Genomic DNA, 13890 nt, shown 5'->3' on the forward strand with positions numbered 1-13890 from the left:
GTTTCTGAACCCGTATGGTCCCTTCATCAGGCATGAAGAAGGGACCAAACGGGTTCCGAAACGTCGCCATGTTGTGACACCACAGAGGTCAATAAAATATTGACTGAACTTGAGCTGGAGTGCAAGCGACTTCTTCATATTTATACTATTTATAAACAATACACAGAGCCATTTGCCCTGCGAATCTCTGTGAATGTTCGTTCTGTGTGAATAGAGGCAAAAATGATTCTCAGAATATTTTCTTTTCAGGTACAATGTAATGTAATATGACATTATGGCCAATAGATGGAGCCTAGGAAATAGATACTTCTTTCCTATGCTCTTCAGCTCCATTTAGTGGTCATAATGTGGTATTGCATTAGATTATATTTGACCTGAAAAGAAAATTAACTAAGAACGTTCGTTTTGCCTCTATTTGCAAAGAAAGAACGTTTACAGAGATTCACAGGGTGAATTGTTTATAAATAGATCCCTCTGTGTTTTTTTACTCCTTCACTGTGATATCTGTCACTAAAAGTTTGGTCATTATTTGTATTTATTTATTATTAGTATTTATATAGCGCCGACAATTTACCCAGAGCTTTACATAGTTGCACATTCACATCAGTCCCTGCCCTCAAGGAGCTTACAATCTAAGGTCCTTATCTCACATGTATACATACAAGGGCCAATTTAGACAGGAGCCAATTAACCTACCACCATGTGTTTGGAGTGTGGGAGGAAACCCACACAAGCACGGGGAGAACATGCAGACTCCTTATAGATAATGACCTGGTCACAGTGGCCTGGATTTGAACTAGGGACTCCCAGTGCTACGAGGCAGAAGCGCTAACTGCTACACCGCTGTGCTTCATGTTTTCATTGCACTTTAATAATGGCTCTGCAAATTGTGTATAGACCCCATAGTCCTTTAGTGATAAAAACACATTTTTGTAAAAATAAAAATCCAGCTTCCTCTGCCATTTTAAGAAAAAAAATAAATCAATAAATAAGCCCTTGGGACATGATTCAAAAAAGCATTAGCAAAGTCCTGCAGCTTATTCATGAAAGCCTTGTGACAGTTTTGTTAAGAATTCAGATTTGGGTACTTCATATTTGCCCCACTCACACAAACTCACAAATTCTAAAGGGCTCTCCTTACCATCTTGTCTTGAATTGTATTGTGATTGTAATGTCTTCCTTATATTGTAAAGTGCTGCGCAAACTGTTGGCGCTATATAAATCATGTATATTAATAAAGGAATTAATAAAGGAATTACCGCCAGTTTTTAGATAATGACACTGGAAGTAATCAAGGCCAAACATAAGCTGGCATACATAGAGAGAGGCCAGTGTTCAGAGTGGGGGGTGCTGTGTAGTAAAGAGCAGGGCATGTTTGTGCTGCTCTTTACTACACAGTGGCTGGGCAGCTTCGCTCTCAGAGCTAGTTGATCATGCTGTGCGGCCAACAGCATTCTAGCAAGCAAGGATGCTGTGCGTCTTGGGGGCTGAACATGGACTGAGGTTGGAAGTCCGCAGTATGGACACTCTAGCCTTAATGACGCCCCTAGCATGTCTCCATGCAACAAATTTACAACAGGTACATATATCTATTGCATGTACCAACATTTTTCTAAGGCACGACACAATAAACAGTGCCTACAACACTTTCTTTTTTTATTCCAGGGTTTATGCTTTCTGATTAAAATTACTATTGTCCAACAAACACAAATTATTTTTAGTCAAGAAAGGCTTAAGACTGTTTTTACACTTTGTTTTGTCTCATGAGTAGATTACAATTTGATTCAAAATGAACTGGCTGAGTTTAAGCAGTCTGCAAGAGCTTACTCTAGCCAAGAAATATTATCAGGCCAGGCCGACATAAAAGTGCCATATATGGGGAAACTGGAAATAGTGCGCAATCTATTTATACAGCTTTATTCTGGAAAACAATAATAACTGCACCTCTCTCAGTGTGTACATTTTACTTGAGCAGGCATGTTTCCAGGGACCACAACTTCCAGGGACAGCTAGTTACCAGAGTCTCACAAATCAGAGATTAGACTTTGACAAAGGAATGTTGCCAGATGGTTGATTTTCACACTGTGGTAACTGTCTGCTTTCCCCACTTGCTCTGCAGTATAGGCTGTATTGACACGGGTCATTTTGAAATTTCTGCGAAAAGAACCTACAGATACTTGCGGCAGGTATCCCAGGCATCCCCTATGCGGCCACTGTATCCATTTACGTTAATGACAGGGTGACAGAGGGCGCATCTGTTGGCGGCAGTCTACAAGTAATTGTAAATGATAAGATTACCTGCAGATGGGGATAAATGATTGTCCCTGGATGCAGGATAGATGCGTCCATGGACAATCATCTTTATTGAACTGCATGTAATCATACCATGTACAATTACATGCAGACTGCCACTGACAGATGTGGCCACTGTCACCTGGTTATTTACTTCAGTGGCCAGATCTAAACAGGGACACTTGGTATTCCTGTCCCAAGAATCCATAGGTTCCTGCAGCGGGAATCCCTAAATGCAGTATAGGTCCCTGTGTGTAAAAAAAAACCCTTGGAGGCATGTCTTATAACTAAGGGTAGTATATGAATTATTTGTAATATTGTAAGGAGGTATGCCTTTTGAAAACAAATTTTGAACTAGAAAGAAAGAATAATAGAGTCGCATCAACCTGTGCCCTTAAAGTTACACTAAATTCAGGAGTTAAATCCTAAAAACACATTGAAGTACCTTAACTAGTAACAAAAAAGTATCTTATTTGTGTATCATTCGGCTGTAGATCCTCAAATCATCTCTGAATTGGTGCTGAAACTGTCCTGCCTTCTGGAGGGTGACTACTTTTGTTCCCCATGGTTCCTGTGTGTGTTGTAAAGTAGTCACCGCTCCAAGCTCACTGCTGTTATGGACTACAATATCAATATAAATTAGTAAACTAAACGTGAGATTGTAGTCCATCGCAGGAGTGAGCTTGAAGCACTGGCTACTTTATAACACACACTGGGACCATGGGGAAGAAAAGTAGTCACCCTCCAGAAGAAGGACAGTTTCAGCACCAATTCAGAGATGATTTGAGGCCAGTGGTTTTCAACTTACAGTAAAAGGTCTAGGGGGGGGGGGCTTACTGCTCCAAAGGGCTGCACATAATATTCAGTATATGATACAATACTGTCAAAGATTTCAGGCATACTAGAGGAGAGGATCAGAGACTGTTGGTATGCTAGAGGGGTTGTTGGGGACTGGAGACACACTACAGGAGATAGAGACTGAGGACATGCTATATGAGACTGCTAGATCACTGTCATTGTAGCCTGGAGTCTTTGGGTCTGCAAAATACCACACCGTCAATACCAAAGGGCTGCATATGGCCCCTGGGCTGCAAATTGGGCACTGAGGGAATAGACAGTTGTATCCTCACTTTGGCCTAAATGTTTTCTGTAGGATTTAGGATACACCTCCTCTTCTCTGAGCTTGATTGTTCAGGAAGGGCTTGATAATTCAATAATGCCAGCCAAGCACCTCTTCTGACCAAAGAGAACAGAGCCACACTGTATTTTATTTTGGGTTGCAGAAGTAAAAGAATGACAATATAGCATAGAAGTGATAACTTGCACACTAGGAGGTGTGAAATGTCACAGTTAGAAGCTCCGCACTGATGCATTTCCTCATAGAAATGATGTGTTCTTTAAGTTAGCCATACAAAATTAGAATTGCGATAGAAAATTGTAATTTTCAAGACGTTCAATTGTCTAATAGTTAATGGGGACAAATCGACAACCATTTTCTAGAAATTTCGACCTATCATGCTCTATCTGAACAATTAACGTCAGGGGAGAAGAGGTGTGCCCTAAGTCGTGCAGATAACACTCAGGCCAAGGTCAGGATGCAACTGCCTATTCCTCCACAAGAAAAATCAAAATTCATAGTCTTCTCGTTTCTCTGAACGAGCAAAAATGTAACTGTTAATGCGGTCCTCAGCAGGGAAAATTGTGCTTATCACACATTTACATACTTTCATACAAAATTTGTTGACTCCAGTGCTCTGACAATCGATTTTTCAGAAATTGGTACAAAAGTTCAGATGAAATTCTAACCTATATATGGTTGGCTTTATTTAAAAAGACCTAAAACCCTGGAATTGTTTTCAGGTAAATGTGATAAAAGAACAACTAAATGTAAATAAATAATCTGATCAACATGTGCTAATGTTTTATAAAACCTGCATAGGTTGTATTTCTATACAGCATGTGCATGGGGGCAGCCACATTCGATCATTTAGGGCCGGTGCAGACCTGAGCAATCCGGGACGCACTTCCCCGGTTCACGCGGTGATGCACAATTGCAGACAGCGATTGCCGCACGGCCCCATTGATTTCAATGGGGTACATCCGCGTGGCAATTGCAGAAAAAAGGTACATGAACCTTTTTTTTTGATTCGCGACGCGCGGCTATCGTGTTCAGATGCACGGGTGGAATCGTGGCGGGCAACCGCGAGATCCGCCCGGCGCGACTGGGGTGCCAATAGAAAATAATGGCACCCACAGCGTGATCATCGGTGATAGGTGACTCTGTGACTGCGTGGCAGTATCGTGCACAAATGCCGCGTGGTCATGCCCAGGTGTGCACTGGCCCTAAATGTGCAGGCTAAGCTTCCTGGTGATCCTCTAATCCAGCATTTTCCAGCCTTTTTCAGTCATGGCATTTTTAAATGTTAATGTAGAAATGTAAAAAGTGTGGCCCCCTCCAAAATCCAAACCAGATCCCTTTTCCCAGATAGGGGCCTGGTATGTATTTTAAGGGGGACCCCATGCAAAATCACACACAAATGGGGTTCCCTTTGACATCAGAGCCCCCCTTTACATTAGGAGCCAGCCTTCACATCAAAAGTTCCCCATTCACATCAAGAACCCCCGTTCAAATCAGTCTGCCTGCGCCATGTGCAAAAATTCCAAGGCACCCCTGAGGAAGGCACAAGACACCCCAGGGTGCCACTTTACCCGGGTTGAGAAAAGCTGCTCAAGGTGCAAGAGGGCCCTGGTGCAAGATTTTTATTCGGGCCACCCGCACCAATCCCCCCCAAAAAAACGCAAACCCCCCAACCCACATCCCCTGTAGCAACCACGAAAAAAACGAAAAAAAAAAAAAGGTGGTAAAATAGCATTGCTGTATAAAGTACAGCTGAGATTTGTGGTTCTCTATAGAGGGTCATATTCTGCATTGCTGCAATGCAGAATGGGACCTGCTATATAGCACTACAAATACCATCAGTTGGGCTACAAAAAAATAATGATTTTATTTAATAACTTACCTTCACCTCTTCTGGCTGTTTTCTGGTGAGGGAGGCTGCAGAAAAACACACCAGTGTGTGTGTCCATCTCAGAGAGTGCGCCCGTGTACTCAAGCAGCTGTTTGCTGGGTCCTCACGGCCAAGGCCCAGGGCTGCCCCCTGAAGTGCCTGCCGGACACTCCCTCCCCAGCATCCGGCGGCCGGCAGGCCCCCTCATCTCTGATCACCCGACCCTCTCGGCCCAGAGATGAGGGGGCCCGCCGGGCGCCGGATACCAATGTGATCATCAGAAACTCCTGGCGCAGAGATGGGGGGGCCCGCCGGATACCGATCCGATGCTATCCGGCGGCCGGTGTCATCTCTGAACCCCATCTCGGCTGCACCGGCAGTAGGTCCGTCGCTGACTGCAGCTGCAGTCACTGTTTTGCCAAAAATATTTCAGCCCCGCTCTTTTGACAAAAGTCGAGTATTCAACTTTTATTGAGCCGCCAGGACCACCCACTGTAAGAATTTTGGCCGATTCCTATGAATCAGCTGAAATTCTAACAGTGTATGCAGCTGACTGTTCCTCCCAGCTACACGTTTGTATGGCAGTATGGGTCTGGAGGAAATTATCATTGGTCTAATAGTGTGGTTACATCACCGCACTTATGCTCCATTGAGGTCAATGTGTCCCTCTGCCATGGTGGCATATGGAACTTTCATTCAAAGATTCGTCTGCACAGCTAGGCTGAATTAAGAAAAAATACAGGACACCGTGAGGAGTAGTGATGGGGTCGATGTTTGAGCTGAACGTGAGTTTGACTCGAGCATCGGCAGTTTGTGTGTTTGGTGAACACGCGGACTGTCAGGGGGTTCGGCGGGCTGTTCTCCCGCCGAGCGCCCCGCACAAGGCCCTGATTGGCTAAAGCCTTGCACCTGACTACAGGTCAGGTGCAAGACTTTGCCCAATCAGGGCACAGAGAACTGTGAGAGCCATGATTGGGCAAAGTCATGATGACTCTGCCCAATCATGGCTCACCCTTTTACAACTGTAAACAGTTGGGCGGAGCTAGCTGTCACTGCTAGCTCCGCCCAGATGTTTATATGTATCCGGCATCTGTCAAAATGCCATTCTGCGACGGGTGTTCGTCGCAGGAACGGGACGGCGGTCGTCATTTTAATTTTTTTTTTAATTATTTCTATTTATTTTTTGTTTTAGTTTTTATTTCGCCTGCCCATACCCCCACAACCAACGCCCCAGGGCTTGTGGGGAAGAGGCCCTTGTCCTCATCGGCATAGGGATAAGGTGCTTTTCCAGGGGCGACTCTGGATAAGCACCCTTACCAGTGCCGAGGGCATGTGGCCTAGTATCGCAGGGAGGGGGGTGAACTTGCTCGTCCCCCCTCCTTCCTTTCCGGCCCTGCAAGACCTGTGCTTGGATCAAGGGTCTGGTTGGGAATTTTAGGGAAGAACGCCACGGTTCCTCCTTAAAATTCCTTGGGGTTCCTCATTAAAATGTTGGAAATTTGTGGATTCACCAGACTTCCAAGATTGGATGGATCATTTTCACATGAACGTGTGTGTATGTGTAACACAGTATCAGTGAAGAATACACTGATATTGTTTGTAATCACCTGGAAATATTTCACTCTGTACGTGTTTGTAAAACACTCTCATTGACTGTCATCTGGCTGATTAAAATGGCAGAAACTAGTAAGGCGGTCACATCTCCGTGACGTCACCAGACAAGCAAGCGTATGTTCCGGGATAGCGCGGGTCACACCCGCTCAGAGCTGATTGGTTAGGTGCAGAGGGTGGGGGCGGCGCCCCGGTTTTTGGCTTTGGGGTTGCTGTGGCAGCGCAAGTTGACAGGCAGCTGGGGTCGCTGTCAGAGATCCAGGAAGAGGTTCGGAGATGTCTGCTCGGGGCACGGAGAGCAGTGCAGGAGGAGGAGGAGGAGGTATGATGTGTGTGCTGATCTTAGGGAGGAGATCGCAGTGTGTGTATACCTGTAGAAGAGCTCGTATACACTGTGTGCACGGTATGCCTGTCACTGATTACACTGTGTTCTGGGTGACAACTAATAACAATCCTGACCTCTCTGATCTGGGAGAAGATTAGACTTCCACTGCTGAGTGCATGATCCGTGCACGTTGTGTGTGAGCCTGCTGTGCCTGGAGCCCTTGCATCGCATGCTTTCTGGGACTTTGCTTGACAACAGTCTCTTGAGTTTATACTTTTACTCTGAATTGATTTCGTTTTTCATCTTCCTGTGTTTAATGTGCATGAAAGCATGACATGCTTAGGGTTTATTTGCATGTTGGTAGACTCTGGGGAAACCAGATGACGTTTACAGGTTTCCTGTAGTGGGGAAAACAGAACTATTCAGTGGATGGAAAGTTATCTGCACACATTGTCTGCTATTAGAGAAGAACTCCATGCAAGCCTTAAAGTGACACTAAACGCAGGAGTTAAATCTTAAAAATACATTCAAGTACCTTAACTATCAACACAAATGTGGCTTATGTGGGTATCACTTAGCTGTAGATCCTCAAATCATCTCTGAATTGGTGCTGACACTGTCCTTCCTTCTGGAGGGTGGCTACTTTTGCTCTCCGTGGTCCTGTGTGTGTTATAAAGTAGCCACTGCTTCAAGCTTGCTCCCATGATGGACTACAATCTCAATACAAATTGGTAAACTAAATATGAAGTGGCTACTTTACAACACGCACTGCAAGGGCTCAGTGCTCACTTTGTCTAGGGAGTTAAAATAACAAAGTTATACTCACCCACACCGCAATCCTGACTGGCAGTTAGACTGATCCCTTCAGCCTCGCTCCCCCTCCGCTCCAGTGGTCTAAGGTCCTGTAAGTCATCATGTCCAATGTGGTGTATAGATCATGAGGATGCTAAAGTGCTAAAGCACATGTCTAGGAGCCAGCCGGGATCATGGTTTAGGTGAGTATTTTAACTCCCTAGGCAAAACGAGCACCTAACCCTTGCAGTATGGGGGTAACCCCACTGCAAGGGTTAAGATTTTCACTTCTTTAAGGCATAGCTCCCAACTGTCCTAGATTTGTAAGGGCTGTCCCTCTTTAGAACCAAATCCCTCTGTCCCTCTTTCTTCCTCAGTTGTCTCTTTTTTTGGTTTGATGTACCAATATAAAAGATACTATTGAACTACCAAAAGTGTTAAGGCTGGGTACACACGGAGAGATTTTTTTCATACAACCTTTTAGGGCTGAACGAAAAAATATAACAGATTCCTCCATCCACGCTGACAGCGACATTTTCAGGACCATGCAGGGTCCCTTCATTAGGAGGTTTGCAACGATTGTAAGAGAGTTTTGAGACCATTTCCCTTAGGAAGGCTTTTTTTGAAAGAAACATGAACTAGGATAATAAATCTGTCACTATATGCACTAGAAATCAGGGATGTGACAGCTTAAAAGATGCTGATGATGCAGCCCAATTGATAACTGTCCCCCAATGTTAAGAGCCTTCCTCCTCCCTCTTGCTCCCTGCAAGCAGAGGAAGCCCAGAATAAGCTATCCCAGCTGTCCTGCTCTCTATGCCATGACTGGCATAGACAGGACATAGAAAACGGAGCAGATCGCTCCTAATTAAAGGAAATCGTTTTGTGCCCGCTTTGTAAACCAGAAGCAGGATCTGCTCCGTTTTCTCAGTTTAGAAGAGTGGTACAAGCTCTTTGTTAAACCCTCCTGCTCCTTTCTTTATTAAACACCCCACATTTTTATAAGATCCCATCTGCCTGTTCAGATAACTGCAACGTTACATGTAAATCAAAAACTGGATTCACGCTGCCTAAAGCACACCCAACACTGTACAGAAAAGTAAGCACTTAAGCACCAAACCCATGTATTTTGGCTAAATATTTTTTTTTCCTAGCATGCTTTTAATACATGTGCAGTGCTTTTGTCGTTGACAGCAGTGCTTGTTGCTTGTATTTATTTTTCTCATTTTATAGGTCTTTCCACTCTGGCAGTTTCCATAGTAGTTCTTTATATGTTTGCTCTCTTTGTCTGTTGTGCTTTTCCATTGTTTTGTTAGCTTAACTGGCTTTTTTCATATAGTAAATGGTCCATTTGTCATATGTACACATGCATTCTCTCTTCTGGTTGCTTTCACCTTACAAATACAAAGTATACGGCAAGTTATATATATTTTTTACATTCACTTTACTAATACACTCTAAAATTTCAATAGCAGAACTTTACCAGCCAAGCCTTACAAGGAACCTGTCAGCATAGAAGTCCGGGAGCTGCCATTGTTGAGTTGTTTTTGAAGGTGGAGGCTGCGGGCTGTCATCTTTGCTACTTAGTGAGTCAATGATCAGTCAACTGATCTACATATTCTTTTTTTAAAGTCAGCAACTCCCAAAGGTGATGGAAAGAGAGTGATGGTGGAAGTTGCCTCTTCAAAAACAAATCCGTAGTGACGGTTCCTATATTTGTATTTTGACAATTCCCTTGTGATGGACATCTTTTTTTGTTGGAGTATCTAAATGACTCCAGAGATGGTAAGCTGTTATGGCATTCATTGGATGGTCCAGAATGGGCATTATAGTTCTTGGAACCTCTTTCAACTTGATATTTTCCCTTGTAGGGTTTTTCTTTTTTTTTAGCATGTCAGTCCAGTGGAAATTCTGGTTTGCTATACAAAGTAAAACTAGCAGCAGATTAGACGTAACATTGCTATCAGTGTCGCTCATGTTTCCAAAACAATGACACATGCCCAGATATCTAGTCATCCTAAGGCAGATCACTCACACCCTTGTGTTTCTCACCTGGAAGGAACACTAGCATATATTACAGTACATAAAGTACTGGGATCAGGCCTCACCTACACAGAGATTGCCATCCTGTATGATAATGAGCGTTTCCAATGTCTCTGGTACTCTTTAACACCCCATAGGAAGGTCCCAGACACCTCATATAAAAAAAAAAACGCTTTAAAAGCGGTTTAAACTTACCTGTGTCTTCCCCGCACGCTCCCGTCCGAAAATCTGGAAATTCACAGTCCCGATTTTCGTCTAGGAGACGAGGAGAGACACAAGGTAAGTCTATGGGCGGCGTGCACCCGCATGCAGACACCGTGGGACAGGAACTGCTAGCAAGAACAGAGGAGTCAACGCTTGATCGGAGACCAGCAGCAGCGCTGGAGGGACAAATGAAAAGGACAGGAAAGAAGAAGAAGATCGGATTAAGAAACATCATTTAAGGTAAGTGCTAATATTAACATTGGGGAGAGGCAAAAATATTTTTGATTTTAATGTCACTTTAAGCGTTACCTAGCAATCTAATAAAAAAGGAGGCAATTTTGAGTCAAATGCTCATCATGATTGTCAGTACAAATGATCTTTTTAAAGATGAACATCACTAGACAAGTTGAGCCGTCAGGTAGAATTTTTGGCCCGCTCTCCATCTTTTCATGTCTTAATTTTTTTTTTCCCATTGTAAAGATGAATTCAATGTTTGTGAACATGTTTCATGCTACAACCATATTCAGGGTCTAACGTGATGCATGGTCACGTCCCCAGCCCCACACCTCCCAAACGGCCCCCCCTTACCAGAATCCCGGGGTTCTTCTCCCCTCGGAATTCTGTATATAGTTTAAATCTGTTCAGCTGTGCATGGCTTCGCCCACACAGTCATGTCATCCATTCACAGATCTTTTCACAAGACTAAAAGTCCCATCTTCCACTGTAGTAGAGGGACTCCTAGTTTTCAATAGAGTACAAGAGCGGTGATGTCCTTGCACTTGTAGTCCATTGAAAATTCCTCCTGTCCATGTTGCTGAATGTCCATACCTTGCTACGGACAGGGGCTGGGAAGAAGAGTCTACAGTTGTAACGCTTTTCAGGTTCCAATGCAAAAAATCAATAAATGCACATTTTTTTTCTTTTATTGATGTATGTGCATTTATTATTATTTTTTTGCAAAAGGTGGACTTTGTCTTGAACAAAATATGCATATACTTCATTTAAATTAAATGGCACTGGATGATTATCTGGTACTGTGCATATGTATTTGGACACAAATGATCTTTTAATTAGCAAAGGTTGTTGCTTTTAATTGAAAGACCTTTTGTACAAAAGAATGTTTATATGAAAGTTCCAAAATTTCAGTGACCACAATCTAATGTCTATGACTAGCATTTAAGGTATGAAGGTATAGTATATTTTTACTGAGTGCATATTGTGAGTTATTATTGCAGTGTTCACCTCAAAGTACTTTTTAAATGACTTTTACATTAATGTTGCTGCAGTGCTCCATGTTCCATATGCTATTAAATATATAGTTGTATACATTAAAGTGACATTAAAGGCTAATTACTTTTTTCCTCCCCCCAATGTTAGTGTAAGAACTTACCTTAAATGATGTCTCTTAATCGGATCATCTTCTTTTTTAGTGTAGTTTTCAGCTGTCCCTCCAGCGTTGGTGCGGGTCTCTGATTCAGCGCTGGCTCCTCCTCTTCTCTCATGTCCCCCGGTGTCTGCATGTGGGTGCTTGCTGCTCCATAGACTTACCATGTGTCTCTCCTCGTCTCCCGGCCGAACATCTGAACTGCGCCCGCCCCCGCCCCAAGATCCTTTGCGGCCTCTCGAGAAATGTTCAGATATTCGGACGGGTGCGCACGGCGAAGACACAGGTAAGTATTAACCCTTTGAAAGTTTTTTTGTTTTTGTTTTTCTTGCTAGCAGTAGATATATGCAAAAACATGTGAGGGTTTAATAACCCTTCAATCACTAGAAGAAGCTTTTCAGTGCAGCTACTGTCTCTTTCCTAAAGAGGAACTGAACTCTGTAAGCCGTGTTCAAAAAAAGGCAGACACAGGGAGAAGGACTAGTCAGCAGTAAGTGGCCTCCTTGCAGCTAATCCTTCTCCATTACTGCCTTAACATCCCTTGTACTGCTTTGTGTCTCAAGGTGGAGGCTGCCACCTTAGTAGAGGCAGAGCTTTTGCTTCCTCATGCCAAAGCCTCCAGCAAGGAGAACAGTGAGCAGCACAGTAATGACATTACCAAATCTTACTCTAAATCTCCTTAGACTATCATGCATAGGCAGCAGTGCCTGAGATCTTTCACTGCAGATACACAACTTTGAGGCTGTAGGTACAGGAGTACCTAGGCACACTCCTATGTCAGGAAGTACACTGCTATTTTCTGGGAGCAATTCCAGACAATATATTTTTTTTTAAGGGCAATGCTTGGGTACAATTAACATTTTAAATGTTCCCTATAACATAGCAGATCTTTTTTTTTTGTGTTCAATTCCCCTTTACCTTTTCAGGTAAGTTATCAGCCACTGCAAAGTAGAAAGCAGAGCCTGTGTATGTAATAGGCTAATATGGCTGCCCCATGTACATATAATACTAATTACAGAAACAAGGGGTTTTAAAACATTGAAGAAGAACTCCAGGAATGCAAAAAGTTAACCCTTGCAGTGGAGCTCCAACCGCACTGCAGGGATTTACTGCTCATTTTTCTCTAGGGGCTGGAATGCAGAAGATATGAGCACCTGGTCTGCGGTCCTGTTGCAATGAGTGCTCACCTCTCCCTCCCTGCACTCCAGCTGTGGTTTATCCCTCAGCATCCTCATGGCTAATACAGCCATGAGGATGTGTTAGCCATGAGGTGAATGCATTAGCTGTGATAACATCAGTGGGGCTTAGATTGGGGGAGAAGAGGCCGCGGGGACCAGTCTAGCAGCCAGGTGAGATTGAAGATCAGCTGAGGTATATATATTTTTTAATTTGAGCTCCTAGACCAAAATGAGCACTTAAAGGAGAACTATGAGGTGAGTGCTTTTCACTCACCTCATAGTTCTAGCCGACCTGTGACAATGAGACAGTCACAGGTCGGCTCAGTAGATCGGAAAGTGAGCGAACACATACCGGCGTTCGCTCACCTCTCGATCCTGTCACGGCTCTCTGCTGTGACAGGGGAGGGGCTGGATTCCCCCCTCCGATCCGCCAGGGCGGACTGGCGGAACGGACGGGGGGGGCGGGTACAGCTGGCTCTGCCTCTAGATAGGCAGAGCCAGCTGTCAGTCACGCAGCTGGGCGTATACCGGCACAATTGTCGGGATCCGCTTCAGCTGCGGCGTCTCAGTATCTCGCGCTATACTGAGCCTAGGGTGATGGGAGGACGCTAGTTTGTGTTCTCCCATTACCCTTAGGAGAACTATGGGGAAAAGCCTTAACCCCATAGTTCTCCTTTTAAGCCTTGCAGCGTGGGGGTAGCCCCACTGCAAGGGTTAACTTTGACATTCCTGGAGTTCCTCTTTAAGAGCCTGTGTTGATGGGCTTTTGTTAGGTTTTGCATTCCTATACAAGTATATGGGAATGCAAACCTAAACTGCTGGGGGAAGGAGATTTACTGCAGGCCAAATACACCTGTCAGTGATTTTCTGAATGATTTCAGAAGCATTGCAAACATATGCATATGCAAATGACGCAAGGCCAAAGCCCTTTGGCACAGGCCCTAAAATAAACTGATAACATTATTTACATCATGCTAATTTGTTTTGCATGGAGACTTCAACAACATTGTTAAAAGAAGTAGAACATCAGCCGTGTCAGCAAAAGAGGATATT

The 13890-nt window shown here is 43.9% G+C and overlaps 1 protein-coding gene across 1 annotated transcript in view; it reads left to right on the forward strand.

Annotated features, from left to right (window-relative positions):
• The window catches only part of INPP5B (inositol polyphosphate-5-phosphatase B), a 60688-nt gene that overhangs the window by 4604 nt on the left and 42194 nt on the right, over nucleotides 1-13890 (forward strand). The gene's annotated exons all lie outside the window — the stretch shown is intronic.

This window comes from Nanorana parkeri, unplaced genomic scaffold (assembly GCF_000935625.1).
Source record: "Nanorana parkeri isolate BGI_ZX_2015 unplaced genomic scaffold, ASM93562v1 scaffold406, whole genome shotgun sequence".
In the NCBI taxonomy this organism is placed as follows: Eukaryota; Metazoa; Chordata; class Amphibia; order Anura; family Dicroglossidae; genus Nanorana; species Nanorana parkeri.